This window comes from Pinus tabuliformis, chromosome 2_2, assembly GCF_031772625.1.
Source record: "Pinus tabuliformis cultivar Carrire ecotype Pingquan chromosome 2_2, CPIR1, whole genome shotgun sequence".
In the NCBI taxonomy this organism is placed as follows: Eukaryota; Viridiplantae; Streptophyta; class Pinopsida; order Pinales; family Pinaceae; genus Pinus; species Pinus tabuliformis.
The window spans coordinates 1,156,848,679-1,156,869,099 of NC_142300.1; the positions used below are offsets into that span (position 1 = coordinate 1,156,848,679).

The 20,421-nt window shown below is 40.5% G+C and overlaps 1 protein-coding gene across 5 annotated transcripts in view; it reads left to right on the forward strand.

The window, feature by feature from the left end:
* The window catches only part of LOC149197517 (pentatricopeptide repeat-containing protein At2g03880, mitochondrial-like), a 28,469-nt gene extending 12,328 nt beyond the window's left edge, over positions 1 to 16,141 (forward strand). Inside the window, exons 4-5 of one of the 5 annotated variants that reach the window (XM_089405868.1) lie at positions 13,002 to 13,818; positions 13,958 to 15,905. The gene's annotated coding sequence lies outside the window, so the exon portion shown is untranslated. Of the gene's footprint in view, positions 1 to 13,001; positions 15,906 to 15,942 lie in introns of those variants that run through there. The other 4 variants (XM_089405866.1, XM_089405867.1, XM_089405869.1 and 1 more) reach the window with 4 other exon arrangements.
* The last annotated feature ends 4,280 nt before the right edge of the window (positions 16,142 to 20,421 follow it).

Consider the following 20,421-nt stretch of genomic DNA (forward strand, 5'->3'; position numbering starts at 1 on the left):
AGAGAAGGCAGAGATTGTGTCGGGAGAGCAGCGCAGCAACCAAGGAGAGTGACGCAGAGCCAGCAAGGGCTCATGCAACGCCACGTAGAGGTAGCCAAGTGCTGCGCAGCACACCAGAGAGGCCAGCGTGTCTGATGCAGAGGCCTAGGACGCTAACACAGGGCCTCCTGGGGCTGACGCAGGCCAAGAAAGGCTGACGCAAGGCCAACATGAGACAGAGAGGCGCTGACGCAGTCCAGAGTGGGCAGACGCTGGGGTTGCAGAGCAGTTTTGCGCTGAGGAACTGCCAGAAGGATTTTCCGGGGTTTCAGCCAGGAGATTTCTCTCAAACTGTGAGGTATAGTTGCTAAGGAAATTCTTTGTTGGCTAGTTTCGGCACCCAGATTGTACTATGATATTGTTTAATAAGAAAACCCTCAGATAGCTGCACCGGTTTTCCCGCATTGCGTTTTTCCAGGGACATTGGTCCAAAAATAATGGTGTCATGTGGTGTGTTTGTTCTTGTTTCTTTTAGTTGCGGATCTGTAATATGTTGAGCATGCACTGGTGTTTATTTTCAGTGTTTACTTTGTAAATAACTTGTTAAAGAAAAATAACAAGTAGGTATTTTCAGTATTTACTTTGTAAATAACTTGTTAAAGAAAAATAACAAGTAGGTAGGAATAAATCAGAAGTGCATGAAGGGTTTTTAAAGTAACTTAGAAACTTCAACATGGTATCAGAGCGTGATTGCAGATCACATGAGGACTAAGAGACATCAGCTGAGTGGAGCAATAGTAATAGAAAACAACTGTCTCGAGGTGACAGAAGCTGTTTCTAACAGAGCAGAAGCCAAGAAGTGTGATGCAAAGCCAGCCAGAGCCATGCAGAAGAAGCCGGGAGCTGCGTAGAGCCTCAGAGTGGCCAACGTTACTGACACAGAGGGCCAGAAGGCTGACGCATGGCATCCCAGGGCTGACGCAGAGCCAGCGTGAGGCAGAGAGGGGCTGACGCAGTTCACAGAGAGGCAGTTGCTGGAGTCTAGAAGGCTGCAGAGATATTGCAGAGTGGAGTTGGTGAGGTACTGTAGTCAGAACAGTACTTGACAGAGCAGGGCCAGAGGAGTTGTTATCGAAGGTTTCTAGTCGAGGAATTTGAATCAACAGTGCAGTTTCACAAGATGATCAGAGTAGGGGGCATATTGACAAGTGGCAAAAGGATTTCTAGGAGGGAAATCAGGACTCAGAGGGAGTCTAGAAGAGAACTTCCAAACGGGAAGTAGAGACTCAGAGGAGTCAAACAGAGAACTTCTAGGAGGGAAGTAGAGGAGCGTCATGGCACTACACGGGGTAAGAGACCAGGGTAGACTGGACGGAGCATCGAACTTCGCAGTTTGGAAGGCCAGAATATTATCAGTGCTTGACAAGAATCGTGTCAAGAACTTCGCCTTGAAGGTTATAGCTATCCTAGTCGACCCCAATGATAACGACAAGTATGAAGAGGTGATGGCGAGGGCCAAGTGCATGATCCTTGACCCTCCTTGACGGGGTCAAGGATCATGTGGTACCACATATAGCCGAGAAGGAAACGATAGTTGAGATGTGGGAGGCTTTCAAGAACCTGTATCAGCATACTTCTGTGCAGAGAAGAATGTTGCTCGAGAACCAGATGAAGTCGTATCAAATGAAGAAGGGTCAATCGATTGACACCTTCCTCGGAGGACTGAATGAGATCTGAGACCAGTTGACTGCTATAGGAGCGACACCAGATCAAGAGCTTATGGTGAGGACAACCCTAAATGCTATCTCAGAAGATTGGGAAGTGTTTGTCCAAAGTATCCTGGGCAGAGGGACTCTCCTACCTTGGGACAAGATGTGGGCAACTCTTCACCAGGAAGAGATCAGACGACAGTCGAAGACAGGTAGCAGTAGCAAAGGGATCAAAGTTCAGCAGGAGGAGGAGGATGTGGCCCTAGCATCTGAGGGAAAGCAGGGGAAGTGGAAGAAGAAAGATCTCTCCAAGCTCAAGTGCTTCCACTATGGGGAGATGGGTCATTATGCGACCTAGTGCCCAAGGAAGAAGAATAAGGGAGAGTCTTTCGAGACTAAGGTAGCGCCAACAAGGACAGAGAAGGAAGTTTTGACAGACGATGGCTGTGCCATGAGTGCACATGCGCCACTTGAGTGGAAGTGGGGAGACATCGAGCTGTAGTCAGGCGGACTACAGGTGATGAGGGGCAGGATCCTTGAGGTACTCGGCCTCTTGGATTAGACCTTGCTACGGGAGCCTCGACGAGTAGCAGTAGGACTGGCTGGGTGGGGAGAGACGGATGCAGATGGAGCGGCAGAGAGCTACAGTGTAGGGGTCCCGAGATAGCGCAGAGCTAGCAGGCTGCAATAGTGTGAGAGGCACGAGTGTTTCACTGGTGTAGGATGGCACAGAGAGGTGTGCAACGGTGCGAGATGCTGGGAGTTGATGCAGCAACGCAGAGGTCAGAGAGGGAGCACTTGTCAGCAACAGAGGGAGCTTCAGCATTAGAGGGTGTTTCTAGCCCAACAAGGAGGTCAGTTGGGAGATTAGTGACTTCTCAGTAACTGAGTTGCAGTGCAGCAGTGGGCAGCACGATGCAACATGATGAGAGGAGGTGCAGTGCGGATGCAGTGCTGGGAGAAAGGACCAGCAACAGCACAGATGCAGAGGGAGCTATCGTACAAATGCAATAGTGGCGGTGGCAGAACCATGGGCAGCAGTACAGGAGGTAGCAGTGCAAAGGATGTTGGGTAGGAAGGCCTAGCATCAGCACAGGTACCGATGCCGGATGATCAGAGTAATACTCAGTGAGGAGTATTGCTAGAGCACAGTCCTCACTAAGAGGGACCGTTGATTTTGGGTAAGTATCGGATGTGCTCCAGCCACGAAATTTGGTGGAGATGTTGGGGCACATGAGATCTCCAATACCCAGAAAGGGTTTGGGCATATTCTAAACAGATCAGGAGATATTCAAATAATTAATATTTTTAATGGAGTCCTTAAGTCTAAACTTAGGGAAAATAAAATATTAATGTGTATTAATATGAATTTGTGTTAGAGTGGTCCAAAAGACATGGATCAAGCTAGATCTAATCTTAGCCGTTGATTAGGGACTTAATCTCGGCCGTTGAGATGTCAACAGGAAAAGTATAAGAGGAGGCTTGAGGGTCACTTGGAGAATACACCAGAGTGATCAGTCATTCTATTCTCTAGAGCAGGGTTTGCTAAGAGAGATAGAATCAGTGATTGGGAGAGCAGCTGAGGGGCATTGAGTACAGAGAAACAGAGAAGGTAGAGATTGTGCCGGGAGAGCAGCGCAACAGCCAAGGAGAGTGACGCAGAGCCAGCAAGGGCTCACGCAGGGCCATGCAGAGGTAGCCAAGTGCTGCACAGGACACCAGAGAGGCCAATGTGTCTAACGCAGAGGCCCAGGAAGCTGACGCAGGGCCTCCTGGGGCTGACACAGTCCAGATTGGGTAGACGTTGGGGTTGCAGAGCAAGTTTGTGCCGAGGAGCTACCGGAAGGATTTTCCGGGGTTTCAACCAGGAGATTTCTCTCAAACTGTGAGGTATAGATGCTAAGGAAATTCTCTGTTGGGTAGGCCAGTTTCGGCACCCAGATTGTACTCTGATATTGCTTAATAAGAAAACCCTCGGATAGTTGCACCGATTTTCCCGGATTGAGTTTTTTCCGGGGACATTGGTCCAAAAATAATGGTGTCATGTGGTGTGTTTGTTCTTGTTTCTTTTAGTTGCTGATTTGTAATATGTTGAACATGCAATGGTGTTTATTTTCAGTGTTTACTTTGTAAATAACTTGTTAAATAAAAATAACAAGTAAGTAGGAATAAATCAGAAAAAGTGCATTAAGGGTTTCTTAACTAAGTAAACTTAGAAACTTCAACATAATGTATCTCATATCATGAGTCATAATGTCATATACAATGAAATGAACCAAATAACTAATACTATTGATTTCCTTTGCCCTCTTGTGAGAAAATGCAATAGCTTTCCCTCTAGATGTAGATGCCGGTGGAGTTGGCAGTGGACTCTGCTGTGCTCTAGAAGCTGAAGAACTAGGAGCTACAGGAGGTAGACAACGTCCTATATTGGTGACAAGGGTAGCCTGGGTAGGTGGTGTCACCTCCTCCTCCTGTTGCTCCTCCTCCTCCTTCGCCCCCTCCACCCCTTCCAGTACCTCATGCTCTAACCAATCATCAGTAGACTCCATGAGAGGCCTCTCAGCCTCAACCCTCCATGCAACAGTGGTGTCAATCCCATCCAATGAGATGGCGTCCATATCTTGTTTTCTCTCAAGTTGCCTCACCCACAATCGAATATTGTAGTAGACGTAGACCATGTCATTAAGTCGCTGGGACTCCAACATGTACAAAGGTCATAAAATAATAATTATAAAAAACAATTATTTAATGAATTCAAAAAAATAATTGGCAATTTGGAATATTTTAACTTTTAAGTTTAACTTGTTGCGCTTCTTGGTGTGTATTTTTTCAAATACACTCCAGTTGCGCTCGCATCCTGAGGAGCTACATGTTTGGCTGAGGATTTGAATGGCAAGCTTTTGCAGATGGGGTACTCTAGCACCATAGCTTCTCCACCATGCATCTACAACAAAATTACAAATAAGATAAACATAAGAAAAAAATGAAATTTGAAAGTTGAAGCAAAGTATGAAGTTATGAACTTGAAGAGATAATGAAATTTGAAACAAACTAAAAAATACCTGGCATTTTAGTCTTCCTATCAACCACAACCATATCAAAGCTAAATGTGCCACCTGCCATCCTATATATCTCCATTTCTTTGGAGATTTCTGCATGTTCTGCTGGAGATGGCACCATCCTTTGAACACAGGTGAAGAATCCATCCATGACCTCAGCGTTAAGTAAGAACCCACAGGGGTAAGAAAATGCGGGGTCCAGGTGGATCCCTGCAACATGAATGGGACTATGGAGTATGTTGTTCCATCGTTCATCAATCACTTCCCATAGGAGGAGTTGTTTCTGAAACCCCTCATCTCCCTTATCATCATAGTAGGTCTGAATGGATTCTTTGGCCCTGTCCATGGCCTCATACAAGTAGCCCATTGCGGGCTTGTCACCATCAACTAATTGAAGAACCTTTACCAAAGGTTCAGTAATGCTGCACACCTCCTGCACTCCCGCCTAGAAGCTTTCCTAGTATGAAACTAATCTGCATATGGCCTCTCCCTCTGGTTTGCGGCTAAATGCCAAAGCACGCCACTCATCTGAAAGAAACATTCTCTTCACATCCCACATAGAATTCAAGAGGGATTGAAGAGATATGAAACTGGTGGCAAACCGTGTAATGGTGAGGCGCACCAACTCCTTGTTGTTGGTGAATTTTCTCATCAAATGAAGCACAAATGCATGATTATATATAAATTTTGTAATGCTTTTTGATGAGTCAACAATATCTTTGACAAAAGGAATTTTTCCTATGTCCTCCAACATCAAATCAATGCAATGTGCAACACAAGGTGTCCAAAATAAAGTAGGATGCCTCTCCATAAGCATCTTGCCAACAACAACATAATTTGCAGCATTGTCTGTTATGACTTGGACAACATGTTCTGGACCCACCTCCAAAATAAACACATCCAACAAATCACATAATAATTTTGCATCTTTGATATGTGCAGATGCATCAACAGATTTCATAAACATTGTCCCCTTGGGACAATTAACCAAGAAGTTTATAAGGCTTCTCCCCTTTTGATCGATCCAACCATCTGACATCACAATGCATCCTGTGTGTGCCCATGATGCCCTAAACTCCTCCAATCTTTTGGTGCAGTCAACCTTTTCATCTTGAAGAATGCGGCCTCTAAAGTCATCATAAGAAGGGACTTTGTACCCTGGGCCAACAATTGCAATAGCATCAACAACAGGCTGGAAAAATGGATTATTCCTTGCAACGCTGAAAGGAATATCACTCCAAAGAAGAAACTTGCCCAACAACTTGTCAACTTCTTCTTTCTCCTTTTTTTTAAGCATTGAAGAGATAGATGGTTGTGAACCAGCCGTGGTTCTAGGAACAAAATATGATGAGGTAGCTATAGGGTTGGTTGTAGATACTCATGCTGAAGTAGAACCAGTGCCACTCTCATATTCAACTCCTAACTCTCTATTCTCTGCTAATTGATTCCTTAGATCTGACTTGGACAGTTTGGTTTGCTCTATTTCTTCCAATGATCTGAGGGATTTTTTGATTTCCAGATTTGTATTGGTGCAAGGCCCTACCTCATGTCTAGGGATTTATGTAAGGTGACACTTCAATCTATAAACCCCCCCTGTCATATGATGCCCACACAACTTGCAAGACAAGTTTGCTTTGTCAAACCCTCCATCAGGTTCACCAAATTCCCACAGAGGGTCCAATTTCCTTGGCATGTTTGTAACTTGGTTGAACTCTTGAGTTTTAATGTAAGATGAAGTTTGAAGTTGAACCTAGGGCACGCGAAGAATTGCAAGTTAAAAAAAAATAAAAAAAAAATTACATACAACACATTGAATTTTTGACAAAAAAAACTTCAACTCAATGCAACAATAATAGAAAAAATGCACATTCAAACCCAAACAAAAATTATGCAAAAAAATAGAGCACAAGAAATTAAACTAATAAATTTAACAATCAAGTTTTTGCATTTTTGACCAAAATGAACCCTCTCCACTCTATGCAACAAAAATGAAAAAAAACCACAATCAAATCCACTAAAAAACCATTGATAATCAAGGGGTTATAGAGACCCAAGCAAAAACAAGAAAAAAAAAGGGGCCAAATTTGGTGCCCATACTTGGAAACCATGCTTTGCCGAAGAAATTTGGTTCAAACTCGAATTTGTCTTGATTGGGATGTTAAAATCTTTCGTTTTTCTCCTCCTCTGCCCTTATAGTCACCTTTCTCTCCTCCTCAGCTCTCAAACAAGCCCGCTGTCTAAAAAAATGGCAAATAAAACCAAAAATTCACTTTAAAACGCACTGTTTTGGACCCCCATGATTTTTTCCCATCGAATCGTGATTGCGATTTTTTGAAAATAAAAAAATCGTCGAAAAAATCGGCGATTAAATCGGGAGCGCGAAAAAATCGCAATTAAATTGCGATGTTTGCAACAGTGGTACAAACAAGTTGATGGAGTGAGGCTTGAAGGCGTCATAGATGTAGAATGGGCAAGGAACTCCATAGACAGGAAGAGTACTTTAGGTGGCATATTCAGTATTGGGTCAATGACAGTTTCTTGGTACAACAGGAAGCATAGATCAATTGCACTTAGTTTAGCAGAGGCCGAGTACATCGCTGCTATTCAGGCAGCTGGCAAGGCTCTTCGGTTGAGGAAGTTACTTGTGGGACTTTTCAGACAGAGGATCGAGCCCACCATGATAGATTGTGATAATCAGAGTTGCATTAAATTCTCTGAGAATCCAGTGTTTCATGATCACACAAAGCATATCGAGATCCTGTATCACCATCTTAGAGATTGCATGTAGAAGGGGATAGTCAAGCTAGCGTACATTCCAATTGGGAAGCAAACAATAGACATCTTGACCAAGGCATTGGCAAGAAGCAGTTTTGTTCATCACAGAGATAAGTTGGGAGTTGTACAAAATCCCTTCCTTGCTAAGAGGGAGTGTTGAAATGAGCGAAGGAATGGATTCCTTGATTTGTGCCTTAATTCAAGGAATCAAATTTATGATCTTCTTAATCATGCATGAGTTCCAGTGATGTGGATGAGTTCAAGAAGTAGTTTGACTAGTGCGAGTTTGTGGAGGACTGAGTTATCTGTTCTCTAGTGTGAGTTAAATTGGGAACTAAATGCTTAAGTGGAGTTAGCCTCCTAAATTTTAGGAGGAACTAGTTAACAACTTGTGTTGACTTTTGTTAACTAGAAAAGCTCTAGTTCAACTTCCTAATTTAGAAACTCACTAACAATAGCCAAATCAAATTGCTTATAAGGAGATCAAAGGCACACTTTGTATTCATTATTCTTGAGCACGAGTTTGTGAGCAAGAGAGCTTGTGGAGGAACGAGCCAAGGTTTCCTTGTGCGAATTATTGTGGAGAGCAATTTCTTCTTGGAGTGCACATAGAAATAGGGAAATTCCCTATTTAATAGGAGCTCGAGCAACGCTAGGAAATAAGAGGCTATTTCCTTAGGAATTGCGCTAGGAAATTGGAGCCTCTAGTGCGCATAGGAGGAAGAAGATCAGGGATCAAGCAGGGGTTTCAAGCCTAGGACAGGCAGGAGAATCATTGTATTTTCAGATTGAAACAAACTTGTATTTTGTATGTTTTTTTTTTTTTTTTAAATAAGATTAATCTATTAACATAAAGGGAGTAAAATTACAATGTGACCGAAGTCAAAAACACTGCCCTGAAGAGAGGCATAGTTGTCAAGATAAGCATAGAAGGAGACTGCCCCATATCAGGGAGCTCAGTCTTGAACCAGTTATCGGAACCCACGCAGGGGAACAAGTTATGATCTTCTTGATATTGCAGAGTTTACAAAAATTCAAAAATGAACTAAAATTCCACATAGCAATCTGAACAAAAACTTGCCCAATAGTATGGGCCGCATGGCACGATAGCAAGGCAACAGTGAGCAAACTAATCATCTGGAGGCTCTTCAACTATACGACACCAACCTGTATTAGGCAAATCCCCTGCAAGAGCAGCTTCAGAATTGGAAGGACCAGGATCAGCCGGCGCCATCTCCACCGCCTGAGCACTGCGAGCTTGAGCATCTGGAACCTGTAAAGACGCGCTGCCAATCCCCATCTGGAGGTTCAAAGTCGGAACAGTGACAGAGCCAGGGCCCTCCTGATGAGAGCTAGACTCCCCCTCCTGGGCTTCCTCATGGAAGACCACCGAAATGTGAGCGGTAATCCTTGGGCGGTTCAGAGAGCAGTTGAAGGTGAAGAGCGCGGAGCCAGACGAGGGAGAAGGCACAGGATAGTGGCTGGCAGCAAGAAGACGCCCTCTCCCACTTCGGGTGCGAGGGTAGTGGCCGACAGAGAAATCACTGGAAAGGGAAGGCGAATCTGAGGAAGGGCTGGAAGGCACGCGCCGAGGATGGCCCCTGCGGGACCGCATTCTATGGCGACGACGAGGCATCGGGGAGACAGAAGCAGCGGGAGAAAAGCGAGGCGGGGCAGCAGCAATGACAGGGCCAGAGCAAATCAGAAGAACGACAAAGCGAAGGCCAAAGGCCCAAGAGAAAAACCAAGGGATTAACGGAGGCGGCTCCGCAGAAAGACCAGAGCGGAGCTTCAGAGCAGCCTCCCCTTTCAAACTACAAGAGGCAACAGAGATGACGGAGCCAACATTATACAGACAGAAACCATAGCTGAGACCAGAAGCAGGAAAGTAATGCGGATGAGTCGACGAAGGCGTCTCCACAGCAAGCTCATAGCTGAGCCTTAAAGTATCAACCTCCTTCACACCTCGAGAAGCATCCGCCATAACTATAGCCATGAATGGAGCCGATGTCTGAGATGAGCCGGAGCGTGCGAAGGCCTTAACCAGAGTGTCGGACAGGATGGGAGATCCAGAGCCGCTTGACATGAAACAAATGAACACTGCACTTTCCAAATACCGAGAGCCTCCGTTCATAAACCGTGTATTCATTCTGTACTGGGTAGGCAGGTGTCGTCCCACCTCGCGCCACCCCTGTCCCATCAGCATTGAATCCTGTTTATCCACCCGCATCCGGGGAACTTGTATTTGTATGTTATCTATTGGTCAATTTTCCTCAATAAAATTCTGAAGCAAGCGAGGGTTTTCCCAGTTGGGTTCCCTAGAAAATTGTGTTGTTTATTGTGTGAATTTGTGCAATTATTTTTGTTCTATTTCGCTGCAATTTGGTAGAGAGATTCTGTGTCTATGGGAAAACAAAACTTGTTTTCAGTTTGTTCATATTAGCAGATCAGAATTTCATGGATTTTCTACAAGTGATTGGTTCTGTCCTCGTTCAAGCAAGGAAAGAAGGCCGAGATCAAGTGCGAGTCTGCGTTATCTGTCTGAGGCAAGGATCAAACTTTTGTGGTATCTTTCTGAGGTATATACGAGTCCTTTCTGTGGTACAGGACCCAAGTCTTATGACTGAGGTATAGGCTGAATTTCGGCCCTTGGAGCAGACCTAGTTCAGACTTGATTGAATTCTTCAAGAGGCATTTTGTGGACAGTTTTGAGGGCTAACTTGGTTTCTTGGTGAGAGGTTGAACTTGTGCTGGTCAGTTGTCTATCATCTTGACTTTGATGTATCTCTTGTTGAATTGATTCTCTAAGGAAAAGGTTGGCTGGGTTTTCCCCCTTTAGTGGGTTTTCCCCCTTTAGTGGGTTTTCCCAGGGTAATATCTTCATGTCTCTTTGTGCCTTTGTTATCTCTATTGTTCTACTGTCTATGGTGTTGAATTTCTGAAGTATAATTACTCAATGATCATACTGCTGCACTAAATAACATCTATATCATTGGAAGTAATTGTCATAGTTCAGAAATAAAGTACTTGCATTTATCATACTGGAAAAATTTGGATTTTAAGATGTCAGTGCAGCGTGAAAGATTTACTTTGATCAAACTTCAGCAGGTCAGATGCAAACTCCTTTGCTACAGTATGCACATTCCTGCAGGCTCTGGTTGAGCCTTAATCAGGAATTAATTTGGCTAACCCTTTCCCCTCTTTCTGCTCCTTCTCTTTCAAATGGTTCTCCAATGCTTCACCACCTTGGAGAATACAGTAAGCAACCCAGTTCGTTATGACAGGTGTCTGAATCGTCTCTCTGAACCATCTTTCAAAATCAGCTCCAACCACTTTTGCTGACAATCGCTCTGACAAAAGGCCATGCTACTTTAGGAGTCTTCATTTCTTGGGTGGTTGCTCTGCATAGACTGGAGCTTCCTTTGTCTTCTCCTCTCTTCCCCTTTCTCTCCAACATGTCATTAACCACTTTGGCCTGAAACTCCTCATAGTCCTCAATCAGAGTGTAATCTGCCATTTCTCTAAGGCAAAGAAAAAAAGCTGGGATGGATATGCTGAGAGGAGAAATCTGAAGACAGAGCGCTGCAGGGCAGAGTCCAAATAGAACAATGAGAATCTCTGTACACACTTCCTGCTAAAGCAGGGCACTAAGTCAATCCCTGCATTTTTTTGACGAACAAAACCGTGGAAAGATGCTTGATAATAGTGCTATTTAGAATTTTAAGGGGATGTGTAATCTTTAATCATTATATTGATCTGGCTTGTCATCAATAATAAATTCTATTCCCTCCATTAGACTAGCATTCTCACCATGGAGGAAGGAGTTGGGACATTCCTTCCTTTTCCAGTAAGTCTATCCCTTTATTAGCCAACCAATCAACTGCCCTCTTCTTGTAACATGGGCAATGGGTAAATTTTATTGATGTGAAACTATTCTTAATTTTGTGAGCTTCCTCAATGATTCCATTCAACCTTCAATGCACCAAAAACCCTTTGTCTGATGCTTTCATGATTATTGCCAGTGAATTGTTTTCCAGAAACTGTTGATGGTTTCCAAAACTTCCCAATCACTGGAAACTGTTAGTACTTAGTAGTACCTGAAAGATGCTCAACAGTTTTTGATGGTTTTCAGTAGGGCAATTCCCAAGTTTTCTGAAACGACTGGCTGTTTCCAGCAGCTTTTCAATTTTTTGAAAGCTCCAAAATGAAGAAAAAACAAAAAAAGACCCCAACACTAAACTAAGAGTGCTGCCAGAGTGTAACCATACATGTAAGATAAAGGTCATTTGACATGGAAAAAGTAAAAACCCCTTCTTAGTTCCAATTTTTCAAAAGAGAGTGGTAGACAGGTTAAAAGAAGAGCACTATAGCAGAGGTTTTAGGCAGACATTGCTTGAAAAATGCTGTCCCTGTTTCTGAAAACTGTTTTCTAGTGTTTCCCAATTTCCTGCAGTTTCCTACTCAGACTACACCAAAGTTTCCAATACTTATGGATGCTCGTCATACCCATTTCTGGAGATCTGTTTCCTGCCATTTCCCATTCTCGAAACTCAGGGACACATAGATACTTGCTGAGTTCCCTTGCACTTCAAGGGTGGTAAAACCTTTTAGAAGGGCCAGTTTTAACCCCTTGATCATTCTTATGCTTCAGTTACATTATTGGAGTTTTCCCCTAAACCTATATAGTAGAAGTAAAATCTTCCCCGTCTCTTTGCATTCCTTCTCCTCCAGAATTGCCCAGATTCCCTTGGGAAGCTCCATTGAAGATCAGCTTGACTATATTCTTAAGGGTGAGTCCCATTTTCCCTTTACAAACTAACACCAGGTCTGTAAGACCTCTCATGGCATCTCATCCCAGAGCTGATCTGGCCTTTCACACCGGAGCTTAGCACGCTTGTTCTCTGCACAGTTGACAGATTGGATTGATACCCAGCCTGAACTAGAGTCGCATCATGAGATTCCTTTCATTGGCCTTGACTTTTAGGGGAAGATCTGGTCATGTTTCCGAGATGCCTCATAGGATCATCTAGCTAGGTCCTACCAGCCCAGGTCCCTCCCCAACTGACATCATTAAACAGTGCATCAGGTCCCTCTCCGTAGTTGACTTTGTTGGATACCCCTCCACCTCACCTTCTTCCTCTTCATCCGGTCTTACAGATTTCTAGATACTTTCTTGCACTCTTGGATGTAACATTTAATTCATGTTTTCTTTGGTCATGTTATTTTTGCTTTATGTTTTCAGAGTAATTTAGGGCACCCCTACAAATGGTATCACTGATTGTTTCTTCTAGTCCCATTGACCTTTCTTTTGGTCATTTACTGGACATTAATAAAATTATCTTTTATGTATCTTATCTATCTTTCTGTTGCTCACATTCCCTTTATCAAGGAAATAGTGTATGCATGCTTACTCTTTGCTCCTATGTCTTATTTCTTTGCATGTATTGAGGCATCAGTTTGACTGGCATATTTCCAGGATGGTCAGCATTATTCTCAGTTTCTGCCTGTGGTTGAAACATCTATGACTAAGCAGAAACCTACAAACGGTGCTGGGATAGAACGAAGGGATGTGAAGTTGTCTGTTAAGGAACAGAAACAAGGAAGAGCAATACTAAGGAGAAAACAAGTCAGCATTACAGAGATTAAGAAGACATTTTTGAATTTGCTATGTTAGCCTTGTAGTTCTCTAGTGACAACAATAATCATCACAGCTCATAAGGTTAGAAAAACTGAAAGTTGAAGTTTATTGCATGTAGGAACTTTACATTGATTCCTTCTTTAGAATGCTTTTACTGCCGATTTTGAATTTGCAGGGTGTATTATTAGCAAATGTGAGAATATCAAGGATGTCTTCTCTAGTTCATTTTTGCCAGCAATTCTAGTCCTTATGGAAGGTTGGTATGCAGACCAGATACTGCAACCAGTAATGATGATATCGAAGAGAAGCAAGCTGGCACAAGATCATTTTTTCTAGAGGGACTGGTGTTTTTCTGAACAAACTTTTGGACTCTAGAAATGTTCACTGAGAAGACTCCCACGCAGATAGTTTGAGAGGTGAGATTGCATATGTCCCTTTTAAGGAAAATGAGAAATGTCATGAGGTGGAAGTGGGGGTATTGCATTGGGGGAGGATTTTGAACTGGGGATTTCTGTGATTTGCCCCAGCACAACTTGCTTCATATTTCTCTAAGTTGCATTCTGACAATGCGCTTGGTAGAAAGTAAAAAAAGAACACAGGTCCACAGGATTCTGGCAGCTGGGAAGGATGTTGCAGATTCAATAGAAGATGGAAGGTATGGAATATATTTTGATGCAGACTTGATTGAGTTTGGTGTTGCAGGAGAGGTTCTTGGAAAATGGAGGTAAACTCTGAAGCTGTCGTGTCCAAAGTCTCTAATGCTATTAAATAAACTTGATAATGTTCTACAACAGATTGGACCAAACTGTGCAAAGGAAGAGGCTCCTTCATTAGAAAAGCCAGTGTCCCATGCTGCAGGAGTTGCCACTGTGAAAGGCAAAGAAGAAGATGAAGTAATTGCCTTTAGTCCCACTGTAATAGAAAAGAATTCTGGATCAACTGCTTCAAATTCACTGCAGAACCCTAGTGCATATGCAAGAATTCATAATCTGATTTTACCAGCTGTACCTCAAGAGCCCCAGCAAAAGTTCTTTGCTTTGCCTCTATTTGAGTTGCCTTTGCAGATTTCTGGGTATTCTACATCGTCGGCTGCAAGAACCTCCATTCTTTGTTGGCATATTCAACTCCACATAATGTTTCTAATTTGTTTGGGAGTTTTGCGAGTTCTGCTGATTACTCATCAACTGGTATAGGAATGTCTGTTGTTGGTCTAACCAATTGTCTTACAAGTTGGGGTATGAGAGGCTACAGCAGGTTATTTGTGAATTATCAGCTTTGCATATTTCTGTCTATAGCGTGTGTACTCGGCAGATAAAACAACTCAAATCCTATGGTACAGAGACCATAAAGCACTCATTTTAATGGGATGATGAAATTGAATCTTGGTCATCATTTTCAAGCAAATGGATCTATGTTCAAGTCAGATCTTCCACCTAGTACTACGAAAAAGGTCAATTTGTTTCCACACATTCAATTTATATTCCTTCTCAATGTTTCTATTTGTAAACTCTGCTTATGAGTGGAGTCTTTGTCAGTACTGCTGTCATTGGCATCCTCAAGTTGCCAGTTTGAGATGATATTTCTTTTACCAAAGTTCAGGGAAACTCCAATCAACCAAAAATATCAGTAGAACCTTGTGATATATTTTGAATTATCATCATGGTCAGAGACTGATATGTTAGGGTACAACAACATCAACATCGACAACCACAACTAGTATAGATTCCAAGATGACCATCCCTAAACCAAGCTTTAAAAGGAGACTTGTGAGTAAACCTGTTCGACACTTTGGCTCTCCACCTGGGTTTGATCCTGAACCTTCGAGCCTGCCAGATAGTTCCAATGTTGGGTCAGCATTTTGTACTGCCGGCCCCGGAGCTCCCTTGGTAAGTGAACATATGGTTCAGGGGAATGAACAATCCTAAATAGGTAGATGAATACAGTTGTTTAGATGGATACACACCGTCAAATGATGATAGAGAAAAGAGTCTCATATATCTCATCTAGGCAATTTTCTTTTGTCCACAATGGATAGTCTAAACTTCTACAAAGTTTCGAGTTCCAGATAACAGGTTCCCAGTATGCAGATGTGACAAGAACAGCAGAAGTTTCATTGAAGCAGCAGCAACTAGATGACAAAGCACAATAACAGCCCCAACATCAGAGTTGGTGGCATTTTCGTAAACAACAACAGTCTTTGTCATCTGGGCAGTTCTTTAGCCGAGATCTGTAGGTTTCACAAGGTCGGTTCTAATATCAAAATGGTATGTGCTTCAATAGGATGATAGGATAACCAAGTTCCCAGTATGTAGATGTGACAAGAACAGCAGAAGTTCCATTTGAAGCAGAAGCAACTAGATGACAAAGCACAATAACAGCTGCAACATCAGAGTCGGTGGCGTTTTCCTAACCAACAACAGTCTTTGTCATCTGGGCAGTTCTTTAGCCGAGATATGTAGGTTTCACAAGGCCAGTTCAATAACAAAATGCACGTGCTTCAGAAGGATGATAGTTTTGTTGGTTTACTTTATCTGCATTTATACCATGTGTAAATAATAAATATTATATTTGCCAGTTTGTTGTTTCCTTTTTTCTGAAATTACAAGCAGGCGTTGTATTTCTTTTTCTTAATAGATTTTTAACTTCTTGCAGCATTTACTAGGCCTTGTTGGCCCTAAGTTGTTATTAGGTTTCTACACCCTAGATTTTAATATTTTCTTTAGGAAAGGGTAGACAGTTCGAGTATTAAATTATAATTGACCGTGTCTTGTTTTGACAGTATGCCATCAGGAGATATTTATTGTGCTGATGAGTACTCGGATAGCTTTGAGCTTGACTCTTGTCTCCTACTAAAACCACATGGCTTGCTATTGTAGCCTTACTCAAGCTAAGGATTTCCATCAATGCCCTATTGTGTTGGAATATTACCACTTCAATATTAGAATCCAAAATGTAATAAAATCACCTTCATATTAAGTGACTTAATAATAAAATGTTACTAATTATGATTTTACCAAGTAGTACAACTACTTGGTGGATGAATAATATAAGGTGATCTACAAATCACTCTGTAAGTGTTGAAAATGATCAAATTTCTTGAACTGCAAACCTCTTTTAAAGTGTAAAATTTGGAAAAAGGTTTGCACCTTGAGAGATTTGATCCCTCGGTGCTTGATAGACCCTAGGTTAACATAGATCTACGTTGGTTATCTACATATATGCCATGTGTCAACTCCATGCTAAGCATGAAATGAATTACACATAGCCTTTATCTTGAGAAATACGCTAATAAAATGTTTTAACTACAATTTTTCTTTTCATTTTGCTTTATACAATATAGACATAGTCTCTCTCTATAAATAAATAGATATTTACATGATTTTTTGTTGTTGTTATTAATATATTTTTTAAAATGTTACATATCAATTCATTCAAAAACGCCCATCATTGGAAGGAATTACATGATTCATTATTGAACAACACACTAATAAAACATTTTAACAATTTTTTTAATCATTTAGTTTATATATTCTGTCTCTATTTTTTTAAATGTTACATGTCAATTCATTCAAAAAAACAACTATCATTGGAAGGAGTTAACGCATTTCATTCTTAAACAACACACTCATGAAATGTTTTAACCATCAATTGTTTTTTATTGTCATTTACTTGACATATTCTATCGTAATTTACATTGAGTTTTTTTTGTTATTAATATTTTTTTTTTAAATGTTACATATAAACTCCATATTAAACATTGAATATATTACTAAATCCCCCTCATACAGTGAATTAGAAAGCACACATTAATGGAATAAAAGCACTCTTTGTCTATACATATATGATATCGAAATATTTTATTTATAATTTATTTTGATTTTTTAAATTAATTTATTCAAATGCCACATACCAATTCCATATTAAAAAAAATAATTTTGATTATTTTTTATCTCTATGTAAAATGTTATATATAATTTTGTTATTTAATATGGCCATTAAAATAATTTACTTATTAGTAACATTAAAAAAATTGTTATTAATATGATTTTGTCGAGTGAACATAAAATGAGTTACAAAGGTATAATATCCATATTATTTTTAGATATCACATATCAACTCCATATTAAGTAATGAAAAAGTAATGAAAGAATCACACATCTTCATATTAAAAAGCAATTATATATATATATATATATATATATATACTTTCAATTACTTTGAAGTTATATAAAATTAAGATGAAAATTGATGTATTATATTTGTGGTTATTTTTGGTTGAATTGAAGTTTTTGTATTACTCAGCAAAATATGGATACATAAATTTTCCAGACTACTCCCTCTGGAGTTTGTTTCTCTTTGCCTAACATCTCCAATCAAAAAACAGAGTCTAAAGCCTTCCTATAAACCCCACCACAAAGGAGACCCACCATAACTAAGTGCCTAGGCTGATGAAAAGATCTTTTTTCTCCCATCCACTGCATTGCCAACCAACAAAATAATACAAAATACCCAAATTGATTGACACCTTGCAAATACATAACATAAATTCCCCAAGTCGGCACCAAAGGCATTTAGTCAGCGTATATTGAAATGCCCATAGGCACATAAATAACCGTGCAGACCCTTGAACACGCTAGGAAAGATAAGCCATGATAGAATAGACCATAAACAAAATAAATTGTCCCACAAAAGATAGACACAAAGACATACACCGGGACAAGCCATAACAACATCAATATTCTGGGCCTTAAAAAAAGGCGTCTGTGTGTGACATTGTGAACCAAAAGCAAACCACCAAAAGTAAAAAGTAAAAAAAAACACACCCTGAGACTCGGGCCGTAGACTGAAGCAAAAAACTTCCACATTGAAAAGCCATCCAACTTGATCATTGAACATTATCTAAGGAGGAGATTGTTGTAGGGACCCTCATACTAGAACCTAGATAGTCCATCAAATCTCCACTGTTTGATTCACAAGTGATATGGCCTTCTACATGCCCAAAGTAGGAATCAATCATGTTTAGGTGGAATCATTGGTTTCTGAGCATCTTTTTAATGTCTTCCAAAGATGCGAAGACATTATCTCTCTTTACTTGCTTGTCTTTCAAGACCAGACCCAAGAGGGTTTTTATCTACCAATGCAAAGCAACTAAGTTCAAGTATTGCTTCTACCTGCCCCTAGTGTGACCAAGGTCAAGAACCCATGCTTATTTGTAGTTGATTTTGAAAAAAATATGATTACTATTTTTTAATTTGTTAATATAAATATTATTTTAACATTTTTAAATGTGACAACATCTCTCAATACAAAATACCACAATTTTAATTCCAACCAATATTTTTGGAAGGTTTATGTTTAAAAGTTTAGGTCGAGAAAAGTTACACACAGGGAGAAAATATTACGACTATTGTGATAGAAGCAGAGGTTGCACAGGTAATAAAGAAAGACACACATTAGACGCCCCCCACTAAAACAACAAAAAACGGTTCACGGCAAGCAGATACTCATGCATTCTGGATACGATTTTCAAAAGTTATTGGTAGGAGGAAAGCGATTTCAGAACCTTCCAAGAATTATTTTCTGTCTGAAACAAATTTGTATTTGTCCTTGCTGGGAGCGTGAACGAAACCTATAGAAGTAACTCTTGAAATCAAAGAGATCGTAGATTATAATTTATATACTAATGAATTATTTTGTGTGTTTGCAAAACAATTTTGATAAACACTTGCTGCCATACAACTTAAGAGAGCAACTCAAACTTGATAGCTCTAAACTGATATTTATATTTGTTAAAAATTGATACGAGTCTAACGTTGAATATAATATACAAACTTGCATAACCTCATTCAAAGATGTTGTTCTCATGTTTTAGAATGTTGTTGCGTATTTTCCACTATTTTAGGTTATTTTTTTGGCTGTTTCATTTAGTTAATAAAAATGGATTGTGCTTCACAACCAGCGGATACTGATATGTTAGTATTTAATCGGGTATCTTTTGGGTTTAAGTGAGTCGTTGGGAAAACTTTTTGTTATCTTTTTTATTTGGTTTTAATTTATATAAAGTGGATGTGTTTGTCTATTGTGATAAGTTCGAAGAATAGACACTTTTATTATGTTTATTTTTATTCCATTTTACATTATCTAAATCGACAATATTAAAATTTTATTTCAATTCATATCAATTTACTTCACACAACTATATATCTTAATGATTCTCACTCAATATTCTTAGGCCATTAATATCATTGAGCAATTACACTACATAAAATATCAACAATTAATGCAATAAAAACAATAAAGATCATAGAAAGACAACCATGCACAACAGTGACAATAATTTTCCCCTAGTAAACCCAACTTTGGGAGAAAACCCAATAACTTTTCTTTAGGAGAAATTATTTGTGAACAAGGTTTACAAAATCAACAATTTTATCTAGAAATCTATGCAAGTACAAATTCAAATACCAACCAATACCTGGTCAAAGTAGTAGCAAGTCAACATTGGTCAAACCAACCAAAATGCTTAGAAGTCAACTTTAGTCAAGTAGTCAACTTGCGGTCAACTATAGTCAAATTCATGTGCATGTGCAACCCTCCTATAGTCTAGTCAATTCTGGTCAAACTCGACCCAAAATAGTTCAGCAGACTTGGGTCAAACTCAGTCAAACAGAGAGAGAAATAGCTTAGTCAAACAATCAAAGAAATAAAGAATGTTTGCAATCTGGTCATCTATGGATATGTATTGGTGCTTTACTGCTCCCTTTTGCACGATGTCTCAGATGAAATGACTTGATCAAAGAGTCTTGCAAGAAGCTTCCAAAGCCACACTACTTCACGACTTGCAACACTAGTTGCGATATACTCCACCTTTGTTGTACTAAGTGCAACAGAAATCTGCTTTTCGCTAAACTAGGAAATCATAGCCAATTCCATGCTGAAGCAACACCCTAAGGTGCTCTTTTTGTCTTCCATACTCGTGGCCCAATCTGAATCAATATATCCCTGCAACCTCACTTCACCACCTGAGACATATCTCAAATCATGTCCCACTGTAACACGCATGTGCCTCAACACATGCCTTGGCTTAACGATAAATTGACTAGCTTCCTTCACTGGATCCATCACCACAAGTGATTTTAGGTCACCCTGACTGGGTGCTCTCTCTGATATTGAAGCAAATCCCCCTGTGGCAATCCTAACTTCCCCACTCTACCACTTCTCTCCCTTTGTCACTAAAGCGTATCCTACTGTATGACAT